Source organism: Mastomys coucha, unplaced genomic scaffold (genome assembly GCF_008632895.1).
Source record: "Mastomys coucha isolate ucsf_1 unplaced genomic scaffold, UCSF_Mcou_1 pScaffold17, whole genome shotgun sequence".
Lineage (NCBI taxonomy): Eukaryota > Metazoa > Chordata > Mammalia > Rodentia > Muridae > Mastomys > Mastomys coucha.
Genome location: NW_022196899.1, coordinates 2,334,946 through 2,359,310, shown reverse-complemented (window position 1 = coordinate 2,359,310; position 24,365 = coordinate 2,334,946). Strand labels below are relative to the sequence as shown.

At 35.8% G+C, this 24,365-nt stretch overlaps 1 long non-coding RNA gene across 2 annotated transcripts in view; it reads right to left on the bottom strand.

Moving 5' to 3' along the window:
* The window catches only part of LOC116094918, a 108,811-nt gene that overhangs the window by 36,062 nt on the left and 48,384 nt on the right, over positions 1–24,365 (bottom strand). For both annotated transcript variants that reach the window (XR_004120355.1, XR_004120354.1), the window contains exons 4-6: positions 1,403–1,575; positions 1,166–1,291; positions 941–1,021 (exon numbers count right to left, since the gene is read on the bottom strand). This is a non-coding gene — a long non-coding RNA (uncharacterized LOC116094918). The remainder of the gene's footprint in view (positions 1–940; positions 1,022–1,165; positions 1,292–1,402; positions 1,576–24,365) is intronic.

Sequence of the window (24,365 nt, the reverse complement as noted above, 5' to 3'; positions counted from 1 at the left end):
TTTGAAATAGAATTGCATCACTTTTTCTGTTTCCATTTCTTCCTCCAGTCCCTCTTAGGTACCATCCCTCTAATACCTTCCATGTCCTCCCTGATCTCAGGCTAATAGCCTCTTTTTCTTTGAATAAACAGATACATTTATAAATACTCATAAACATTCATGTATGTGTGTATACATATACATACACATATGTAGTGCTGAATCTATGTTTGTTGTTTGTATATGCTTTCAGTGATTACCATTCTGCATTGGACAACCAAAGAAGGGGCTCATCAGTAGGAAGGCAAATTCTCCTTAACCCAACAGTCATTAATTGCTTGTAGTTTATTGTCTAGGAATGGGATCTAACACAATTGTCTACATTACATATTACTAATGCTGCTCTTCTGGCTTGTATGCCATTTCTTTCTTCTTTCTTTCTTTCTTTCTTTCTTTCTTTCTTTCTTTCTTTCTTTCTTTCTTTCTTTTCTTTAGAAATGACATCACAGGGCAGACTTTATTTTAAAGAGGTGTTCACAATGATCACATGATCCATGTGTCTCCCATGTCACCCCTCCACGGGACAGTGCACTGTGTGGTGATAGTTAACAGTCTTGATTTGCATGCTGCTACATTATACTAGCTCTGTTGTACTCTTGACTTGTTAATGAAAGCAAAATCACTCTACTGGACAGACTTAATTTTTTAAAGCCCTTATGCAAGTCAGACTTACTCTCATTTATAAACAACCACAGCCATACACATATGAGGAAATGAAGAGCAAAATGCAAAACATTTCTAAGAGATACTGCTGCCCCTCAGATTCTCTGCTGTTTAAGAGGCAAAGGCATACTTTAATGTATGTGGGACAGAAGTTTGATTGTTTTGTGGGGGGGTGTTGTTTATTGGTTTGCTTGTTTTTTGAGATAGGTTGTCACATTGTATCATTATTCAGGCTGACCTGGAATTTACTGTGTAGTTGCAACTGGACTCACATTCACTTCTGCCCTCCTCTCTCAGCTTCTGAATTCTGGAATCAAAGCTGTGAAAAAAAAACATACTGACATAATGTAATTTATTTAAGAAAGAATAACTGTACATCATTTTGTTGCTGAATAATCATGAAGTCTGCCCTGTTCCTATTTTTTTTTTTTGAAAGAAGTATACGGGTCCAAAAACTGCTTACCTGCCTGAGTATGAGACACTGGTAGTCAGAAGGCTTGTTTTGCATCACAGGTGAGCATGAAGTACTGGGGACATTTTTAACACCTTTGATTTTTTTCCACAAAGAATTCTGGGACACTCTCTGGATCTGCATAATTTGATAAAATCAGGAATCATGAACTAAAGGATGAATTATTTCCAATGAAACCAAACCGAAAGCTCATGTTAGAAGAATAATGGGAAGGCTGGTTAGGATTACCTCTGTAAAATGAATTAGAGCGCCGTGAGATGCACTATATCAGCGATAAGTCTAGCCTGCTTCAGAGCCACGGAGAGATTGCAGAAATGAGTCGGAATCACTTGAGCATCACAAATCCTGGGCCATATTTTTTATTTCCAGCCCTGCCCTTTGTGTTTCTTCCAAGTCTGAAGCTGCAGTTGATTTCAAAGGCAGTGGATGAGAGATAAAGAGGAATAAGGATTGTTCTACTTCAGCAATTCACGATCCCTGAAAGGCCACTGAGTTTTAAAGAAGATGGAGCCCTTGGCATCTTAGCAAAATAGATCCCCAAGTCGTTTTTACCCTATTCCCATGAGGTAGCACAAGCATTTATCCAGTTTACCATGAAAAGCAGGTTTCCATGTCCAGAAAATCATAGCCCTTACCTTTTCCACTCCAAGGAGCCCTAAAGCTCAAATTAAACATAACTGTCTAAGGTTATTTTCAGGGATGTTAACAGTTCAACGGGAAAAATAAATGTAACAATGTCATATGGAAACTTCTATGTGATTAGATTTAATAAAATTTTACAACGTGATTGCACATTTAAAACTACATTTAAAATTATTCATAAAAATGATATAAATTCTTCATCTTAAATTCTTGCATCTTAAAATATTATAGGACAATATTTAAGCTACTTAGTAAATTGCTTAATATGTGTTTTGAATGCTCAAATGTTAGAGTTTTCTAAGTAATGTTTCCTGATTAAATTTTATACATAAATATCAACTTTTTCCTTTGAAAATATGCTCAATTTCTAAAAATGTTGTGTATTTTCCTCTATACATTTAAGAACCATGTATACGTTTAAGAACCATGTAATTATAATATTTTTACATAATTATAATACTTTATTAATGATCTTTAGGTCAAGAATATTTTTAAGTTAGCTATTGAATGTGGTTCAGTTCTTTGCTCAAATACTTACATAACTTTTTAAAGTATTCCTTTAACATTGATGACAAGATTATTGAAAGAAAGAGACAAAACTATTGAATAACGTAAGTTAAGAAGCTGATGTACTGAGTGAAAAGAGTGGCCATTCCCTGAAAAGATAACTTATATTATCAGTTTATAGATTTAAATAATGGTATTTAGAAAGCAGTCAGTTGTACAAGATTATGGGTAAAACTAGCCTGGCTCTGTTTCCTGACAGAAACATGTGACCAGGTATCATGTGACCAGTCCCCTCTCCAGTCTGGTGCCCTGGATTAAGTATCATGATGGGTTGCTTTTACAAACTGGGAAAAATACTGTTTTCCTTAAGTTACTTAAGCTGCTTTGTTAAAATATTTTGCCATAGCAAAATAAAAGTAATCCATTAACAATCTGTATATTATGTGTGTGTGTGTGTGTGTGTGTGTGTGTGTGTGTGTGTGTGTAATACAACTAGTATTTTCTATTATTTGTGCCAAGTCAACATTGAATTATAAATTTTCAAGGAAAAATTCATTATAGAAATTTTTTAAATGTTTGATAAACTCTAGAGATAGATGAATATTTTCTATGCTAGAAAGGAATGAATTCATTTTGGGCGTAGGTATGTGGCTTATTAGTTTATGATGGAGTATTTGAAATTTTTAGGAGACAGCACTTAGGATATAGAGGAATAAGGATTTCTGGGTTTGAGACTAGCCTGGGCTACAGAGGGAATTCCAGGACAGCCAGGGGTATACTGAAATACCCTGTCATGAAAATTCAAAGAACCACAACCAAGAAAAGCAAGAGAAAAATTCATGATTAGTACAAAAGCAAATGTGAAATGAAAATTTATACAAGATGATGCTCTATAGGTTTGCTGAAGATAGAGTACAAACACTTGGTGCCATTCAAAATAGACCAAACCTTATCTGAGAAGATGAAATCACTGATAAATATATGTATTACATAAATCCAGATATGTGCTAGAATAGACAGTGTAAAACGAGGAGCTGTGAGTCATGTACATAATTTCATTTGGTGTCATTGAAAATACAGTATCACTGGAAAATAAAACCCCCCCAAAACTAAAATACAAGCATGAAAAATTATGTTGTTTAGGGATGTGCCTTGCTTAGTTGCCTATTATTGTGTGGATGCTGAAAGCCAGGTGAGCTTACACAATGCAAACAAATTAAATTAAAACACAATGAAGCTTCACAGTGCTGACACAGCCTGAGACAGCAAGAACATCTAACACCAGAGATTAACAGATAGTGAAAGGCAAACACAAGAATCTTGCCAACAGAAACCAAGACTACTTGACATCATCAGAACCTAGTACTCCCACCACAGCAAGTCCTGGAAATGCCAACATCCCAAAAAAGCAAGATTTGGATATAAAATAATATCTCAAGATGGTGATAGAGGAATTTAAGAAGGACATAAATAGCTCCCTTAAAGAAATACAGGAGAACACAGATACGCAAGTAGAAGCCCTTAAAGAGGAAACACAAAAATCCCTTAAAGAATTATAGAAAAATATAAGTAGAAGCCCTTAAAGAAGAAAAAACAAAAATACCTTAAAGAATTATAAGAAAATGCAAACAAACAGGTGAAGGAATTGGACAAAACCATCCAGAACCTAAAAATGGAAGTAGAAACAATTAAGAAATCAAAGAGAGACAATTCTGGAGATAGAAAACCTAGGAAAGAAGTCAGGAGACATGGATGCAAGTATCACCAACAGAATACAAGGGATAGAAGAGAGAATCTCAGATGCACAAGATAACATTAAAAACATTGACACAACAGTCAAAGAAAGGAAACACAGGAAACAATGAGAAGACCAAACCTAAGGATCATAGGTATAGAAGAGAGTGAAGACTTCCAACTTAAAGGGTCAGTAAATATCTTCATCAAAATTGTAGAAGAAAGCTTCCCTAACCTAAAAAACGAGATACCCATGAACATAAACAAAGCATACAGAACTCCAAATAGACTGGACTAGAAAAGAAATTCCTCCTACTACTTAGTAGTCAAAACACCAAATGCACAAAACAAAGAAAGAATATTAAAAGCAGTGAGCAAAAAAGGTCAAGTAACATATAAAGGCAGGCCTATCAGAATTATACCAGACTTCTCACCAGAGACTATGAAAGCTAGAAGATTTTGGTTGATGTCATACAGACCCTAAGAGAACACAAATGCCAATCCAGGTTACTATACCCAGCAAAACTCTCAGTTACCATAGATGGAGAAACCAAAGCATTCCATGACAAAACAAAATTTGCACAGTATCTTTCCACATATCAAGGCCTTCAAAGGATAACGAAGGGAAAACTCCAACACAAGGAGGGAAACTACATCCTAGAAAAATCAAGAAAGTAGTCTTCCAACAAAACTAAAAGAAGATAGCCACATGAACAGAATTCCAACTCTAACAATAAAAATAACAGGAAGCAACAATTACATTTTCTAAATATCTATTAATATCAATGGACTCAATTCTCCAATAAAAAGACATAGACTATCAGATTGGGTAGATAAACAGGACCCAACATTTTGTTGCATACAGGAAACCCACCTGAGTGACAAAGACAGATACTACCTCAGAATAAAAGGCTAGAAAACAATTCTCCAAGTAAATGGTCCTAAGAAACAAACTGGAGTAGCCATTCTAATATTGAATAAAATTGACTTTCAATCTAAGGTTTTCAAAAAAGATAAGTAGGGACACTTCATACTCATCACAGGTAATATCTACCAAGATGAACTCTCAATTCTGAACCTCTATGCTCCAAATGCAAGGGCATCTACATTCATAAAAGAAACTTTACTAAAGCTCAAAGCACACATTGCACCACACACAATAATAGTGGGAGACTTCAACCCCCAGTCTCTGCAATGGACAGATCATGGAAACAGAAACTAAGCAGAGACGTAGTGAGATTAACTTAAGTTATGAAACAGATAGATATAACAGATATCTATAGAAATCTTTATCCTATAACAAAAGGATATACCTTCTTCTCAGCACCTGATGGTACCTTCTCCAAAATTGACCACATAATCAGTCACAAATCAGGCTGATAAACAAAATTGAATTCCTTGCATCCTATCAGATCACCATGGACTAAGGCTGCTCCTCAATAACAACATAAACAATAGAAAGCCTGCATACACATGGAAGCTTAACAACACTCTTATCAATGATAACTTGATGAAGGAAGAAATAAAGAAAGAAATCAAAGACTTTCTATGGTTTATTGAAAATAAAGCAGCAACATACCCAAACTTATGGGACACAATGAAAGCAGTCCTAAGAGGAAAACTCATAGCTCTAAGTGTCTCCAAAAAGAAACTGGAGAGTGCATACACCAGCAATTTGACAGCATACCTGAAAGTTCTAGAACAAAAAGAAGCAAATTCACCCAAGAGGAGTCAAAGGCAGAAAATAATCAAACTCAGGGCTGAAATCAAACAAATAGAAACAAAAAGAACTATACAAAGAATCAACCAAACCAGGAACTGGTTCTTTGAGAAAATCAACAAAATAAACACTTAGCCAGACTAACTAGAGGGCACCGAGACATTGTCTTAATTAACAAGATCAGAAATGAAAAGGGAGATAATTAAGGAAATCCAAAAAATCATGAGATCCTACTACAAAAGCCTGTACTCAACAAAACTGGAAAACCTGCATGAAATTGACCATTTTCTAGACAGATACCAGGTACCAAAGTTAAATCAAGATCAGATAAATTATCTAAACAGTGTCAAATCTGCTAACAAAATAGAAACAGTCATTAATAATCTCCCAAACAAAAAAAAAGCCCAGGACCAGATGGGTTTAGTGCAGAGTTTTATCAGACCTTCAAAGAAGAACTAATATCAATACTCCTCAAACTATTCCACAAAATAGAAACAGAAGGTACTCCACACAATTCATTCTATGAATCCACAATTACTCTGATACCTAAATTACACAAAAACCTAACAAGGAAAGAAAACTTCAGACCAATTTCCCTTATGAATATCGATGCAAAAATACTCAATGAAATTCTTGCAAACCGAATCCAAGAACACATCAAAATGATCATCCATCATGATCAAGTAAGGATGGGATGGTTCAATGTATGGAAATCCATCAACATAATTCACTATATGTACAAACTCAAAGAAATACAATCTTTCTTCCTATCTAAACTAGATAATCCCTACTGCACTCTCCATTTGGCTCAGTCTCTCACCTGTGGTTGATGGGCTAGATGATGATTCAGCAGTTAGGAGCACTCAGTAAGTACTGCAAAGGATGAGGATTTGTTTTCCACCAACCACATGGTGGGCCAGCACCATCCATAATATCCCATTCAGGAGACTCAATGCCCTCCTCTGACCTTCTCAGGCACAAGCCATGCATATTGTTCAAATGTACACGTAGAGACCAAATGGTCTTAATAAATCTAAAAGCAATTACAGAGGTAATCTGGAGGATCCTCATTCACATTCATGTACATTATATGCCTAGTAATCTGAACATCTCTTATTAGGATCTGACTCTAAAGCCCCGACCACTTCCCAGTACTAACTGAAAACTGAGATTTGTGTACATAGACCACTAGATGACAATCAGCATCCAGTGTACAGCATGAATATTTTGTCCAAAAGGTTAGTCTAAAATTCTGTTGATCAATGTTCAGATTAAATCCTAGAATTCTGTTCTAGACATGTCCTAGTTAGGAGCTCTTATCAATTGCCACCTTTTTAAAAATTGACTGGAATAAAAAAAGAATTGAATGGAGGAGTAGTATAATGAATATTTTTGAATTATGGAAATATAAAATTTTCTATTTCTCTAGTATATTGATCAAATGTTTAATGGACATCAATTGTCTCCTATGCACAATTCTACTGAGATACTAAATGGTAAACAGAGAAAGATGCCAGATGCCAGTAACTTTCCCTGAGGAAATTCTATGCTCCTGAAGAGTTAATAATTGTTTATAAATGAAAGCATTAAAACCACAGGAAAATGCAGAAAATATGTAAATTATACATTTGATGATCAATTAATAAGTTTTATACTTTGTGAATTTTCTCAGTAAGACCAAATTATAATGACTTTCAAACATTAATTAACTACTTTGAAGGATATAAAATATAACTTAGAAATACTTGTACATGCAGATGCTACTCCATCTCAATCCAAGGGAAAGCTTTAAGGATGACATGAAGGACTTAGGAAGTCAGCTCTTTTCTGGCTTACTGATAGAGGTTGAAACACTGAAATGCTTGGCGGGCATTCCTGTAATACAATTTCTTTGACTTCTCTTTAAAAAAGGGAAATTTCTCCCTCTCTCTCTCTTTTTTTTTCTAGGCACTTCATGTAGCACGTTAATTCACTATTAATTATAGAACATGTCAAACTGTATTTCAGTCAAAGTTCCCTGTAAGTCTCCTGAGCTTTCTTAATGACAGTAATTATAGGTCATAAAAAGAGTCATCTAAAATTAACATTTTTCTCATGTCTTGATAGGAAAATGTAAATGGCTACACAGCACAGATGTTTTGATTAGTAAATTTACACTTCCTTTTTAGCTTCAATGCTTGTCAACTTCACAGCTTTAAAACTCAAGGTGCTGTTTCTTTCCTTTCCAGGAGTACATAAAGGCACGTCGAAGGTGCTTGCAGACCCTTTCAGCATGCTTCACCTTGGTTTTTATGGTAAAATCTGGAAGAAATCTAGAGTTTCCTCTGCACTAAGTACCCACATTCTTTTCCAGAATGAGCAAGCCAAGATTTCAGCTTGAGAAACCTGCAGAGGAAAGTTGAAATACTGAGCACTGGTGTTGGTTGATGAGGATGATTTATTAGGATGTGGAAAAGCACCATGCTCACTCCCTTGCATATCTAAATCTTCTGCCAAGCTGTGTTTTATCATATGCTATCAGAAAGAAAACATAGAAAATCTGCTGTATTCTGAGTTGTCAAAATTTACTTACCAGAAAATGAGAGTGGAAACATTCTGCTTTAAACAATGTTAATATCATCAAACATCCAGGGAAATATAACAAATTAAAAGAGAATCACTTCAAAGAATAAAAGGCCTTAAGTAATAATAAATCTAATACTTGACATTCATCTCCCTAGAAAATAAAATTAGATAAACTTTTGCAAGGGCATTCAGAACAGCCAATCCAGTTTATTAATAATTTCCTGTTTTCATATTGGAAGCTCATATTATCTGGCCTCAGCCACAGTAGACCTCCACAGATATTTAATAAAGCTGACGTCCATAATCCTCTCTGATTACCTATAACCTTCCAGCTATAGCACATACTGTGCTGCAGCTCCACAGAAGGACAGCACACTGTCACCTGCTATGATGTTTGACAGCTTATTCTGTTACATCAAGCCTGCACAAAATTACTTTTTCCGAATTCATCCCTAGTTAGTAATGAAAAGCAATAATGGTATTCAGCATGTGTAATATTCCAAGAAGGCAAAATGAGGCAATAGAGGAAAAGGAAGATTAAAGAATGGCTATTATGGAAGGAAGATCAAAAATGGAATCTTGTAACACACAACAGTGCTTCAATCATAATGACATACCAAGAGTTCTTCATATCATACCCCGAAACCTGCTTTGCTGAGCCAACCTGGAAGACATTTCTCACTGTATTTACTCTAGTTAGGTTCATAGAGGGGAACCTATGAAAACTCTAGTTTTAAATTATTCTTGGACATTCTCTTAGGACACAAAACACATAACTTTAATGGAAACATCTAGTTAATATAAACACATTCCTTTTGTTTCACTTTATGGTTCGCAGGAGTAATAATATATTTTCTTATAAAAATAGATCAGACTAAACTTAACCCTATTCACAAGTTCATCAAATCAAATTTAATAGAGATTTTTAAAAGATGAAACTCCAGTTTAAATATCTCATCTATGCATTGAAAGGTAGATGCTTATACAAGTCAGGCTGAACTAACTATATTACTTTTGTCTTCATGTAAAACAGGGCAATGACCTTGGCAGAAGCTGAACTTGACTGTGCGATACTGAAATCTCCCTCTCCCTCTCTCCCTCCGTCCCCGTCTCTTTCTCCCTCCCTTCTTTCTCCCAGTAATCTTTCTCTCTTTCTATTTCTTTTGTTTTATCTTTGCATTTCTTCTTTCCTACTTTCCTTTCATTTGTTTTAGTACTGCAAATTCCCAGAAAGTCTTCATGTGTTTTGCATTTTCTAGGGGATTAAAAAAAAGTGATCATGTAATACTTTTATCTTTTTAATAGAAACTGATAAAATGTTATAATTAAGGTAGGTGATTATATCAATTCCTCAGTACAAATATCTTCCTGTTCTGTGTGTGCACACACTAACACTTAACAGAATGACATTGTTTACATAACATGTTGGGTATAACAAGAATATAAAATGAAACCTTAATGCTTACTAGATTCCTCCAACCTACTGGCCTCTGAACTCACCTCTGATGTATGATGAACTTCAACTCAGGTCTTTATGATAAAAATAGAAATCAGGCAATTTATACGTGTGTGGTGTGTGTGTGTGTGTGTGTGTGTGTGTGTGTGTGTGTGTGTGTGTGTGTGTGTGTGTGTGTGTGTGTGTGTGTGTGTGTTTGGTTCATGTCCTGTTCTTCAAATGCTATTACTTTTTTAGTGTTTTACGAGGTCAAGCATTAGATTTCTCCATTGTCCAAAGTTATTCAGTTTGGTAACTGAGCTTGTCTCTGCTTACACTTCATACAAAGGCAGTTTGCTCTTAGTATGCTTTAGCCTGATGGGATATTCCATACAGTGGAGTACTTTTAAATTTGAATCTCACATTTCTTCCTCTGCTAAAACTCTAAGTGCATCAAACTGATACTAAATAAATTAGAAATCCTTAATGTGATGTTAGGAAGGGTACAATTTTACAGAGCCCGTGTTGGATTGTCCAGAACCCCTCATGAGTCATTGCACTTAGCTGTTATGACATTCCTCCTTTGGTTATCTCTGATTAAAGATGGATTAATTATTGTCTGTAGATATAAGCATACATATTTAGACTGATATTCAGCGCTGTGTCAATATAGTTAGACCACAGAAGTGAGGTCATTTCTTGTTCTTTGACCTCTGCTGACATAGATTTTTGACCAAAATTTATAGAAACAGGTTTATATTCCCTCTGAAGTAATAAGCTTCAAAGCCAGTCTGAAAGTGCCACTTCACAATGCTCAGAATAAACAAGTTTAGTACTAAACAAAAAATGTAGCATTTTAAAAACTATTATTAAAAGACTTTTTATTGCGTATTTGTGTTTTTTTTCTAAATGTATGCCTATGCACTATGTGTATGCATTGCCAAGGAGGCCAGAGAGAGCCTAAGAGAATTCTAGAACCAGCATTATATGTGACAGTTGGCTATCATGTGAGTTCTGGGAATAGAATACAGGTCCTCTGAAAATGCAAGTGCTCTTAACTACTGAATGATACTTTCAGGCCCAGATATAAATGCTCATTTTTTTCCTTTTGTTTTGTTAAAATTTTATCAGAACAAAATTACATAATTTTCTCCAATTCCCTTTCCTTCTCCCAACTCTTCCTTTGCTGCCCCACTCTTTCTCAAGTTCCTGGCCTTTTTTCTTTGTTATTGTTACACACATACAGAACATACAACACAGATACATACACATACACACATCGAAGTACAACTGTCAGAATCAATTTAGTGTTACTTGTCCATATATGTTCAGAGACTGCCACTAGACATTAAATAATAACTAATTATGGGCAGAAGACGACTGTCCTACTTTCACATCCTTCTTTGCTCTCCTTTTCCTGAGTGACGATGCAGTGTGATTCCTGCCTTAGGCTCTTGATACCATGGTGTGCATGACAAAAGACTGTACCCTCAAACTGTACACTAGGTTAAATAAGCCTGTCTTTTATTAGTTTCATTGTGTTGGGTACATTATCAGTGCAATAAAGTAAGAAATACTAGAAAGAATGACATTCATGACACACACGGGTTACAATGAGAGCTTTGGTAGGATATCTCCATGATAAACATGGTGTAGTCTGTTTATTTCTCTTCTTTTGGCATGTCATAAAATGGACTTTGTGCTTAATTTTATTTGTTCTTTACTACCCAACTCTGAAGAAGGGTGGTTTCTTCAGAAAAAAGAATTACAAAGAGTGAACAAATAGCTTCAATTGTACCAGCTATGAGAGTTCTTTCATAGACTTTGAAAAATATGCTCAAGCCATAATTTTGAAAGCATTTCCTAGGGAGAAGGGCACTCAGATATGGATTCCCATGTCTGATCATGTGGTTCCTTTTGCTTAGTTTTCCAGAATTTGTGTGCACTTGGTGACATAAGGTGTCAGAATATTCTTATAGTCACACTCCCCTGCTATTAAAATAAACTTACTCTGATAAACTTAAAGTATGAAACCATAACTGTTTTCAGTGCATTAAAGACATGTTTTATTTCTCTTTATAAGTAAAAGTAGAAAGTGTACATGTAAAAATTATAGGATAAGCCAAATGTTGTAAATTGAAGTTGCTCTTTAAGAGGCAGAAATTCAACATGTGAGTACAGCTCTCCATATGCAGGATAAAGATGAAGAATACTCATAGAAAAAGCTACTTTAGACAAATGCATTGCATATATATTTTCTTGATTGGTATCCAAGGTTACCAAGAATTAGAAGTATTTTAAAGTTGGCAGAATTATTCTTTTATAATTCTATCTAAATTTTTCTAAACTTTAAAGAATTGATGTGTACGGTGTTTTGTCTGCAATGTAGGTCTGTGAACCATATGTGTGCTCAGTGGTTGAACAACCCAGGAGAGCAACTGATACATCAAAACTGGAATTGCTGAAAGTTGCAGTAGTCATGTGGGTGCTGGGAAGCTGAACCCACATCCTCTAAAAGAGCAAATAATCTTAACTGTAGAGCTATCTTTGTGGCACTTACCAAGTTAATTTTTCTGCTTGGGTGTCCAAGAACCAGAGAATGTGTAGTCCAGATTTCTTGGGTAAATCTAGTGGTGAGGAAAACTTACCAATAAAATGATGGCCTAATAATATTCTGCTATACTCATGGATACGTTCCTTATTCATAATCATCAGAGAAGTTTTCTCTGGCAAAAGGTGGGAGCAGATGCGGTGACACATAGTCAGATAGAGAGCATCTGAATCAGATTTCCCCTGAAAATCTGCCCCCTCAGAGCTCAGGAAAGAGAAAATCTGTGGATAAGGGGTAGAAAAGAGTGTAAGGGCCAGAACGGATGACAGACAACGGGAGAACAGTGCTCTCTGAATCAACTATGCAAGACACTTATGGACACTTTGAGAGTGAATCTGGAAGCATAGGTCCAAGAGGGGTCTGCCCCAGGTTCTCTGTGTCTATATTATAGTTTAAAGCTTAGTATTTTTATAGAACTCCTAAGTGTGGGTCTGTGACTCTTGTGCTTGCTCCTAGGACTTCTTTTTCTGTTGGGTTGACTTGTCATGTTTTGGACGTTATCTCTTAGAAGTCTGTTTCTTTCTAATGAGAGACAGAAAAGGAGTGGATCCACAGGGGAGGGGAGGTGGGTAAAAACTATAAGACTCTCACGAGCCTTAATGACCCCTTGAGTGAACCACACAGAGCTGGGGATCGATGAAAAAAATGAGGGTCATCCTGCACACAAAGGAGAGTCAACAAACCCCAGAGGCCCATTTGGCAAGTTTTTATACAGTTTCTAGGGGTAGAATTGAGCATCAGCAACTAGGCACAAGATGATTGGTGGAACAGTGTGCCCTTTAAACTGATTGGTCTTTAGGGAATGAGGTAGTAGGGTTTTCCCATATCTGCAGGTGGCCAATGGTCAGTCTGCAGTGTTTTTTTCTGAGGAATGTAGTCAGCATCTCCCTTCTGGTGGGTAAAGGTGCCTATGTGCCCCATGACCTCTCTCTTCCAGGAGGGGAGGGGTGTCTACGTGCTCTGGAGCCTGGTGGAATTTTCCAAAGGCCCTGAGCTGACCTCTTAAAAGCTAGGAGAAGAGGAGGGAGAGGGAACTATAATCAGGATACATTATGTGAGAAAAGAGTCTATTTTCAATAGAAGGAAAAAATGAAGTATCTAGACTATTAAAACATTGAATATGTTTAAATATCATTATTGTATTGTTGTAGTAACTTCATATAAACATGCAATGCATAATATTCATTGTTCCATTCATGAGCTATTAAACATGAATATCGCCGGGCAGTGGTGGCGCACGCCTTTAATCCCAGCACTTGGGAGGCAGAGGCAGGCGGATTTCTGAGTTCGAGGCCAGCCTGGTCTACAGAGTGAGTCCAGGACGGCCAGGGCTACACAGAGAAACCCTGTTTCCAAAAAAAACCAAAAAAAAAAAAAAAAAAAAAAAAAAAAAAAAAAAAAAAAAAAAAAAAAAAAAACATGAATATCATTCCAAATTATTACTCCTCCATCTATTTTCTCATTTAAGTGTTTTACTACATCATTAAAAACAAATTTTGACTTTTGTTGCATAAGAGACTTTGTTTAGGTTATTTAACTAACACATTCTATGTAAAGATGATAATCAAATAAAAAAAGGTAATCTGTATGTACATAGATATAGGAGGAATTATAATTTATTACCATATTTCTGATGATAATAAAACAGAGTAATAATGGTCCAGGAACCATTGTCAGTCATTTAAGTTGTAGTCTATGTGAAAATTGTACTTGTGCATCTTTATAATAATATCAATGTCTAATATAAATAATATAAATTGGATGTATTTTCAAATTTGTATGATTGATTAAACCTTAACCATAGATATTCAAAGTGTCCCCCCAAATAATTTTATTTATTGAAATGTACAGAGTATTATGGAATTACTTCAGTGTAAACAATGTGAGATATAAACAAATGTATAAAAAAGAGGGTAAATGTGATCATTAATGCAGAATACTTTATTGGTTTTGTGTCTTTACTAGATCACACAGGCCGACTGGCTCTATCCCTTGATGTGTGCTCACAACTTACACTTAGCCACTAACTTGTCTGCCAAGACACTTTAAAAATCTACATGTTCCTGGGCTTGCTTTAGCTCAGAGATACAATACTTGTCTAATTTACATAAAACAGTCCAACTGATAGCACTCCCACATAAATAACTAATAAATGAATAAACAAATGTGCATTTTAAAACTCAACATGGTTTCTTTTTTGTGATCCATGTATTCCATCTTCTCCAAGCTTTTATTTCTAAAAAGCCTGTGATATCTCTTACTCATATTTGATCTTTATGACCTTATATAACTAAACATACTTCTTTAAATATAGTTCCTTCTGTCACTCAAAGAAATTCTGTGATTCAGCCCTGATGCCATTTTGTGATTTAATCAAAACAGTTAGTTCTGAAGCACACAGGATAACAGGCCTGACCTGGAGGCATAGTGATTTTTACTTATCTAATAAAAAGAAATTACCACAAGGTATACGACTAACCATCTTTCAGATACTTTGCCTGTAGGCTATTGTTTATTCCAAAGTTATACACCTGTGTCAGTTTCCTACGGAGAGGCCAAATCTTTTATGTTCAGACTCCATTTTAGAGAACATGACCTAAGTTTGAACTCAGGTATACTAACAGGCTGGTGTATAGCATTCATTTCTAAGTTGACCCCAAGACTGGAGCCTAGCTCCAGTCTCTAGGCTAATTTCCAACAAGACTAGGTTATTCCCTCAACAAACCTGTACCACCAGGTTGAAAGCTTAGTGACCACCAATGCAGAAGGGAGCAGAAATTAAGTTTATGATATGAATCCCAGCATCAGCCAATAATGTTTAAGGCCACAGTAGCTTTTTAATTAGATGCTTGCACACTTACCCGCTCACACCCCACACCCCTGCTTACAATAAAGCCTTGACCTGACAGATACTTGGGGTCCCCCACCATCAAAACCATCCTGCATGACTGTGGAGGGGCTGGACCTGGCTCGAATGGAGTAAAGACCCTACTGTGAGTTGCATCAGATTGGATCCCATCTGTTTTTTAGAGGATCACTAACATTTCCCTGGTACTATACTACCAAAGAAGGTAGATATGTCTCTGTATCCTTCATACTTCTGTATTAAATAAACTTGTCATCTTTTCATTTTTCTTAAGGTTAAAAACCATTTATTTAACTAAATGACTATATACAATCATTATGTGTAACATCCGATTAAAGTACTTTTACATCATAAAATCACTAAATCAAGCTCACTATATCCATTTGCTCACATACTCTGTGATAGAAACACTGAAAAGCAACCTTCTAGAAATTGCTAAAATCAAAGTGCATGTTTAACAATCACATGTAACTTGTTTTACACACTAAAGCAGGTCTTAACAGTAAAGGTTTTTACACAGTAACAAAAATTAGTTTTAAAACATTTGAGTAAAATAGACATTTAGTCTTTTATAACTTTGAAACAACAAAATAATATGTGTGTGGGATAGGAGGTGGGTTTCCAAACAAGCCAATGTTTACAGAAATGTATGTAATGAAATAGAAAAGCATAACTAAAATGTATTTTCTTATACAAAACAGGATAAAATTCATATGAGTACCATGCCAGTAAACATTTGCATTGGAAACAATCAGTCTCAAAAGGAGAAGCATTTTCTTTAAGTCAATTTAATGATTCTATTTAAGCTCTACTCTGTGTTTATACTTTTATTTATGCTTGAATGTTAAGAGTAATATGTATACATGTATTCATCCAAGTTAAAGGCATTTGACACTGTCCTCTGTACTTTTAAATGTGTAACTGCTTGACATAAGAAGTATTTCAGGTCATAAAAGGAGAGTTGGCTGGTTAGAACCAGCTTGACTGAAATTAATGGGTTTTGAGCTATCATATTTTAGAATATATTTAATTTATTTAATTTAATTTTAAATTGAGTTCACTTTTCAGCAAAATTCTTAACAGCAGAGTTAATTAGCTAAGGTCCAAATATTCCGGTGGATTCTAATTTGATAAGGGATTTCTTCTGGGCTCTTGATTGTAATATTTGACTTTTTCAAAATCACAATTTGAAAATCCAGTCCTAAAGCTGGTAGGCAGCTAGGCAAATACATTACAAAAATGGTATACAAAACCAAGAATACAAATATGGGTTAGTGTTTAAAAATAAATTTAGAAAGTTTAACTATACAACTGTCACTTTTTCTGATGTCATTGAAAAAATCATTAAGATACATGGTATTCAACAGTGAAAATTTATATAACATCAAGGCTCAAATCCTCAGGACATCTAGTGTGCCTGAATGAACACTGTAGAAAGTTAGATTCACATTTCCATTTTAAAGAACAAAGAAAAATATCTTCAATAATTTGACTTTATTAGAAAATTGAATAAAAATAAGTAAAGACTTCAAACCACATTAAGTCTGTTTATATTTCCTTACAAATATAAATAAATTTAAAAGCACTTTATCTCAGCAAATCATCAGTTGTCTGCCCTTCTGTAGATCCCGCAGTCTAAAGTCCTCCAAAGAGATCTGCTGCTACAGCCAGGGCAACAGATCATTGGTGTTCATGCCGCTCTGAAGACCCCACAGTCTGAAGGCCTTTTAGGAGATCTACAAAAGCCAGAGCCACAGGTCTCCCAGGAGATTTGCATCAACTCAGGGACAGGGAAAGGAGGCCCCAGACAGAGGTACCCAGGCCAGTTAAAACCAGAGATAACCAGAGAGAGACAGATATGCTCAAGACCATAAGCAACAGAAGCCAATATAATTTGGTACTGTCAGAACCCAATTCTCCCATCACAGCAAGCCCTGGATAGCCCAACACAACTTAAAATCAGAACACTAAGCTAAAATCCTCTCTCATAAAGATAATAGAGTACTTTAAGAAGGATATAAGTAACTCACTGAAAGAAATACAGAAAAACATAGGGAAACAGGTGAAGGAATTGAACAAAGCAGTCCTTAAAGAGGAAACAAATAAATCCCTTAAAGAAATACAGGAAAAGACAATCAAACAGGTGAAGGAATTGAACAAAGCAGTCCAAGACCTAAAAATGGAAGTAGAAACAATAGAAAACAGAAATGAAAAAAATAGAAAACCTAGGAAAGAGGTCAGGAGCTAAAGATGTAAGCATCAACAACAGAATACAAGAGATAAAAAATAGAATCTCATGTGTAGAAGAAATCTTAGAAGATATTGATACAAGGGTTAAAAGAAACACAAAACATGAAAAACTTTTAACCCAAAACATCCAGGAAATTCAGGACACAATGAAAAGACCAAATATAAGAATTATTAATAGGAATAAAAGAGAGCAAAGTTTTCCAGTTCAAAGGACCTGAATACATCTTCAACAAAATCATAGAAGAAAACCTCCTCAACCTAAAGAAAGTGATGGCCATAAACGTACAAGAAGCCTATAGAACACCAAATAGACTGGACCAGAAAATAAAATCCACTTGTCACATAATAGTCAAAGCACTCGATGCACAGAGCAAAGAAAGAATATTAAAAGCTGTAAGGGAAAAAGACCAAGTAACATATAAAGGCAGACCTATTAGAATTACACAGGACATCTCATCAGAGAACATAAAAGCCAGAAGAGCCTGGAACGAGGTCAAAAGAGAACAAAAATGCCAGCCTAGGTTACTATACCCTGCAAAATTCTCAACATAGATAGAGAAACTAAAATATTCTATGACAAAACCAAATTTAAACATCTTTGTAGCAGCTCATGGTACCTTCCCCAAAATTGACCATATAATCAGTCACAAAACAAGGCTCAACAGATACAAGAAGACTGAAATAATCCCATGCCTCCTATCAGATCACCAGTGACAAAAACAACAGAAAATCTACATATTCATGGAAACTGAGCAGCTCTCTACTCAATGGTAACTTGGTCAAGAAAAAAATTAAAGAAATTGAAATTTCCCGGGAATTCAATGAAAATGATAACATAGCATACCCAAACTTGTGGGACACAATGAAAGCTGTGTTAGTAGGAAAATTCAAAGCACTAAGTGCCCTCGTAAAGAAATTGGAGAGATCTTACAGTAGGAACCTTAAGAGCAAACCTGAAAACCTTAGAACAAAAAGAATCAAATACAGCCAAGAGGAGTAGAGGCAGGAAAATGTCAAACACGTGGTCAAGTCAACTAAATAAAAACAAAAGAAACAATACAAAGAATCAACCAAACCAGGAGGTGGTTCTTTGAGAAAATCAGCAAGATAGATAAATCCTTAGCCAAACTAACCAGAATGCACAGAGACAGTACCCAAATTAACAAAATCAGAAATGAAAAGTGAGACCACAACAGAAACTGAGGAAATTCAAATGAACTCATCACTTCTTACTACAAAAGCCTATACTAACAAAACTGGAAAATCCATATGAAATGGATGATTTTCTACACAGATACCATGTATCAAAGTCCAATCAATAGCAGGCAACCTATCTAAACAGGCCCCTATCCCCTAAGGAAATAGAAGTATTCATTAAAAATTTCCCAATCAAAAAAAGCTCGGGGCCAGATGGCTATAATGAGGAATTTTACAAGACTTTCAAAGAAGAGTTAATACCAACACTCCTCAAATTATTTGATTAAAATATAAACAGAAAGAACACTATCTAATTCATTCTATGAAGCCACAACTACTCTGACACCTAAACTACACAAAAACACAAGAAAGATAACATCAGATTAATTTTCCTAATGAATATCCATGTAAAACTATTCAATAAAATTCTTGCTAACTGAATCAAAGAACACTTCAAAACCATCATTCACCATGATCAAATAGGCCTTAATGCCAGGGATGTTAAGTTAGTTAAATATATGAAAATCCATCAAAATAATTCACTATATAAAAAAACTCAAAGAAAAAAATCATATGATCATTTCCTCAGATACTGAAAAGCATTTGACAAAATACAACACTCCTTCATTTTAAAGTATTGGAGATATCAGGAATTCAAGGCCCATAAATAAATATAAGAAAAGCAATTTACTGTAAACCAATAGGCAATATCCAATTAAATGGAGAGATACTTGAAGCAATCCCAATAAAATTAGGGACAAGACAAGGTTGCCAACTCTCCCCATATCTATTCAATATAGTACTTGAAGTGCTAGCTAGAACAATACGACAACCACAACAACAAAAAAGAGATCGAGGGGATAGGAAATGGCAAAGAAGAAATAAAGGTATCACTATTTGCAGATGATATGAGAATATACATAAGCAACTCCAAAAATTCTACCAGAGAACTTCTCCAGCTGATAAACAACTTCAGCAAAGTGGCTGGATATAAAATTAACTCAAATAAATCAGTAGCCTTTCTTTATACAAATGATAAACAAGCTGAGAAAGAAACTAGGGAAATAATCCCCTTCACAATAGCCACAAATAATATAAAATATCTTGGGGTAACTCTAACCAAACAAGTTTCTGTATGACAAAAACTTGAAGTCTCTAAAGAAAGAAACCAAAGAATATCTCAGAAAATGAAGAGATCTCCCATGCTGATAGATTGGTAGGAATAACATAATAAAAATGGCCATCCTATCAAAGGCAATCTACAGATTCAATACAATTCCTAACTAAATTCAAATAAAACTATTAAAAGACAGGAAAAGAGCATTCTCAATTTCCTATGAAAAAACAAAAAAGCCAGGATAGCAAAAAACAATTCTTAATACTAAAAGAACAACTGCAGGGAATCATTGTCCCTAACCTCAAGCTGTACTACAGAGCAATAATCATAAAAACAGTATGGTATTGGTATAGAGACAGACAGGCTGATCAATGGAACAGAATTGAAGAGCAAGAAATAAAACCACATATTTATAGACAATTTTTCTTTGACAAAGAAGCCAAAAAGATACAATGGATAAAAGAAAGCATCTTCGATAAATGGTGCTGGTCTAACTGGCAGTTTTTATGTAGAAAAATTGAAACTGATCCATATTTGTCACCTTGCACAAAGCTCTAAGTCCAAGTGGATCAAGGACCTCAACATAAAACCAGATAAACTGAATCTAGTAGAAGAGAAAGTGGGAAAGAGCCTCGAACTCCATTGGCACTGGGAGGGTTATTTCCTAAATAGAATTCCAATGGCTCAGACTTCAAGATCAAAATTTATAAATGGGACTTCTGAAATGGAAAAGCTTCTGTAAGTCAAAGGACATAGTCAATAGAACAGATTGGGAAAAACTTCACTATATCCACATCTAATAGATGGCTAATGTCCAAATATATAAAGAACTCTGGAAGATAGTCCCCCAAATCCAAACAATCTGATTTAAAAAATAAAAAAAAGCATATTGAGCTAAACAGAGGAACAGAGGAACAGAGGAATCTTGAATGGCTGAGAAGCATTTAAAGAAATGCCCAAGTCCTTAGTCATCAGGGAAATGCAAATGAAAATGATTCTGAGATTCCGCCTTACACCATATGAATGGCTAAGATTAAAAACTCAGGTGACAGCACATGTTGGCAAGGATGCAGTAAAAGAGGAACACGCCTCCATTGCTGTTAGGATTGTAAACTGGTATAACCACTCTGGAAATCAATCTGGAGGTTCCTCAGAAAATTGGAAATAGGTCTATCTAAAGACCCAGCTATAACACTCTTGGCAATATACCCCACCATACCACAGGGTCACATGCTGCACTATGTTCATAGACTCCTTATCTGTGATAGTCAGTAGCTAGAAACAACAGAGATATCCAACAACAGAAGAATGGACACAGAAAATGTGGTTCATTTATACAATGGAATACTATTCAGCTATGAAGAAAAGGCAGTCCTGAGTTTTGCAGGTAAAGGGATGGAACTAAAAAATATCATTCTGAGGGAGGTAATCTAGACCCAAAAGGACATGCATGGTATGTACTCACTAATAAGTGGATATTAGCTAAAAATGTACTTAAGATACAATCCACATAACTCAAAAGAGGTTAATAAGCCAAAGGGTCCAAGTGAGGATGTTTCAATCCCACTTGGGAGAGATAAGAAAGCAGTCCCAGGAGGCAAAGGGAGGGAGGTTCCTGGGTGGGAGAATGGAGGAGGAGGAGAAAAGGAGAACATGATCAATTATTGTGGGTTGGGGGAACAGGCCCTGAGGGCCATCAGAATGAATGAAAATTTGCAACCTCTGGGGGGTGCAGTTAGGGGAGGGGAATCCTCTAGAAATATATGAGACCTGGGAGGTGAGAGACTCTAAGGACTCAAAGGGAGGGACCTTAGATGAAATTCCCAACTGTGGGGAGTAGGGACTTGAAGAGTCTACCTCCAGTAGAAAGACAGGGCCTCAAGTGTTGGGATGAGGTTGCCATCCCATAGTCAAAATCTCTGACAGAATTGTTATTGTCTAAAAGAACTTCACGGACAAAAAATGGAGAAGAGACTGAGGGAAGGGAGGTCCAGTGACATGCCCAAATTGGGATAAATCTCAAAGGGAAGCTCCAAGGCCTGACACAAGTACTGATACTATGATATGTTTATAGATAGGACACTATCATGGCTGTCCTCTGAAAGGCCCAACACAGCTCACTAAGACAGTCAGTTACTCATACCCAACCAATGGTGTAAAGTTCAGTACCCCTGTAGTTGAATTATGGAAAGGCTAGATGAAGCTGAGCAAGAGGACAACCCCATAGGACGGCCAGCATCTTCAGTTAATCTAGAACCCAGAGATCTCTCAGACATTTAGCCACCAACCAGGCAGCATTCCCTAGCTGATATGAGGCCCCCCCGATACATATATAACAGAGGACTGCCTGGTCTGGCCTCAGTGAGAGAAGTACCTAACCCTGGAGAGACTCAAAGCTGCATAGAATGGGGAGATGGGGATTAAGGGGTAGAGGTCCTTCCTCTTGGAGAGAGGGGGTAGGAGGAATGGGATGAGGAACTGGAACGGTGTAATCACTGGACTGTAAAAATAAAAGGTAGGAAGAAAGAATGGAAGAAAGAAAGAAAAGGGAAGAAGGAAAGAAAGAAAGGGATAGCAAAGGGAAAGGGTACGGGGTGGGGGTTGTGGAGGGGAAGGAGGATTACATTTGATATATAAACAAATAAAATGATTAATAAATAATAAATAAATAAAGGAAGGAAGTGATAGTACAGCAAAGCTCAGGTTCAGCTGTTACTTGTTTACTTTCAAGGATAGCTGTGCTTATGTAATGGTCCATGTAGGATAACTTCCATGTAGTAACTTCTAATTCTAAACGCTCTTCTTACCATGGTTATTATTAAAAATGTAATTTCTAGAAACCAAGAAATGTAATTTCTTAATGTCCTTCACAGAATATACGTAATATTAGATGTATAATTTAAGTTAGCATAACAAAAGTCTTGATTTTGGCTTTTTAGGGAGCAAGGGCATCATTTTGTTTAAGCTTTGATTGTCCTTGTTGGGATACAATGCAAACTCTCATGATTGGCATGTAATATAATAAGCAATTGAAAGATACTTGCATCATTTATCAACAGTTTCAATTCAAAATAATAAGTTACTTCACAAATGAATTAAATGAACTTGAACAGTAAAAATCAAATAGGAACAATTTTCTAACTACGCATATCTATTGGAAAAGATATAAAAAAAAAAAATAAAGTCTTCCTAGGCTTGTTTAATATCTAGGAAACAGAAGAATTTCAAGTTTTCAAAATTTTCAAGAATGTCAATATAAAATCTTATCAACTTCAGACTGTTATTATCAAGTGATTTCTTGGCTCTAGAATACAGAGGCCACTGATATGCTCTGTGTATGTAGCCAATTTTCTCAATAGGTCCTCTGTCTCTGTCTCCTAAGTAGTGGGATTCTGGTAGGTCCTTATGTGTATCTGCAGTATCTATAGGTATTGACGTTCCACACTCCAGTTCTAATGTTTGCACAGCAAGCACCTCCTTGAACAATCAAAGCATTTCCAAAGACCTCCTACACTTCTATTTTTAATTTTTTCTTTTATTTTTGTGATTATAACACAATTACATTATTTCACCCTTCAATTTCTTCCCTCCAGCAGTCACTCCCATAAACACTTCCTTTATCTCTTTCAAATTCATGGCTTCCTTTTAATTAGTTGCTGATCATATATATACATATATATATATGGGATATATGTGTGTATATATACTATGTATATATTATACATATACATTATAAAAAGATTAAGAAAATAATATTGAAAAATATTTTCTCATCTTGTATTTGTAAAGATAATAGAATTCAGAAGTTTCTTAGAAAACCTTCCAGAAATTGGCCTCCAGGTTCCACTCCTTTTTCTGAAGACCATTAGGGCTGCAAAGTTTGGGATACTGGAACTGCTGGTGGAGAATGCGAAGCCCAGGCCAGGAGAAGTCAGACAAGAGCAGGGTGCATGGGGTATGCTGGTAGCAACTCCATGTGATACATGGCTGTGTATAAAAGGGAAGAAAGGTCTTAAACTCCTCCTTAACATACAAAACTGGTTTGTACAAAGATCCAAGCAGTTTTATCCCAAACTGAAGTGAACACTTCAACTTTTATTCACATGCTTTGTTTTATCTTAAGAATCAAAGTTACCCAAATTAAAATCTTTATTCTAATATTACTACATATCCTTTAAAAAGAAAAATATAAGGATTATTTTAATAAAACTCAGGAGAGGAAGAGACTGAAAACCAAATTCTCATTTAGTTCCAAATGAAATGAAACTAAGAAAACTTGGTTTCTAATTGGGGGCAGAATCGGGGTGGGACGACAGAACCAAGACAAAGTCCAAGCATCAGCATCCTTCTCCCTACCCTGCCACACCCCACATCAACAGCAGCAGAAGCCCAGTGTGTATGGTCTGCTGGAAAGATGGGCCTGATCTAGGCTAGGTGGCAGAGTCCTGTCCTCTGTCCAGTGAGACGACACCAGGGACACATTCTGCTGTCGTGGGCTTCTGTGTGGATAGTGGGTGGTGGGGTGGGGTTTTCAGGATCTTCATGAG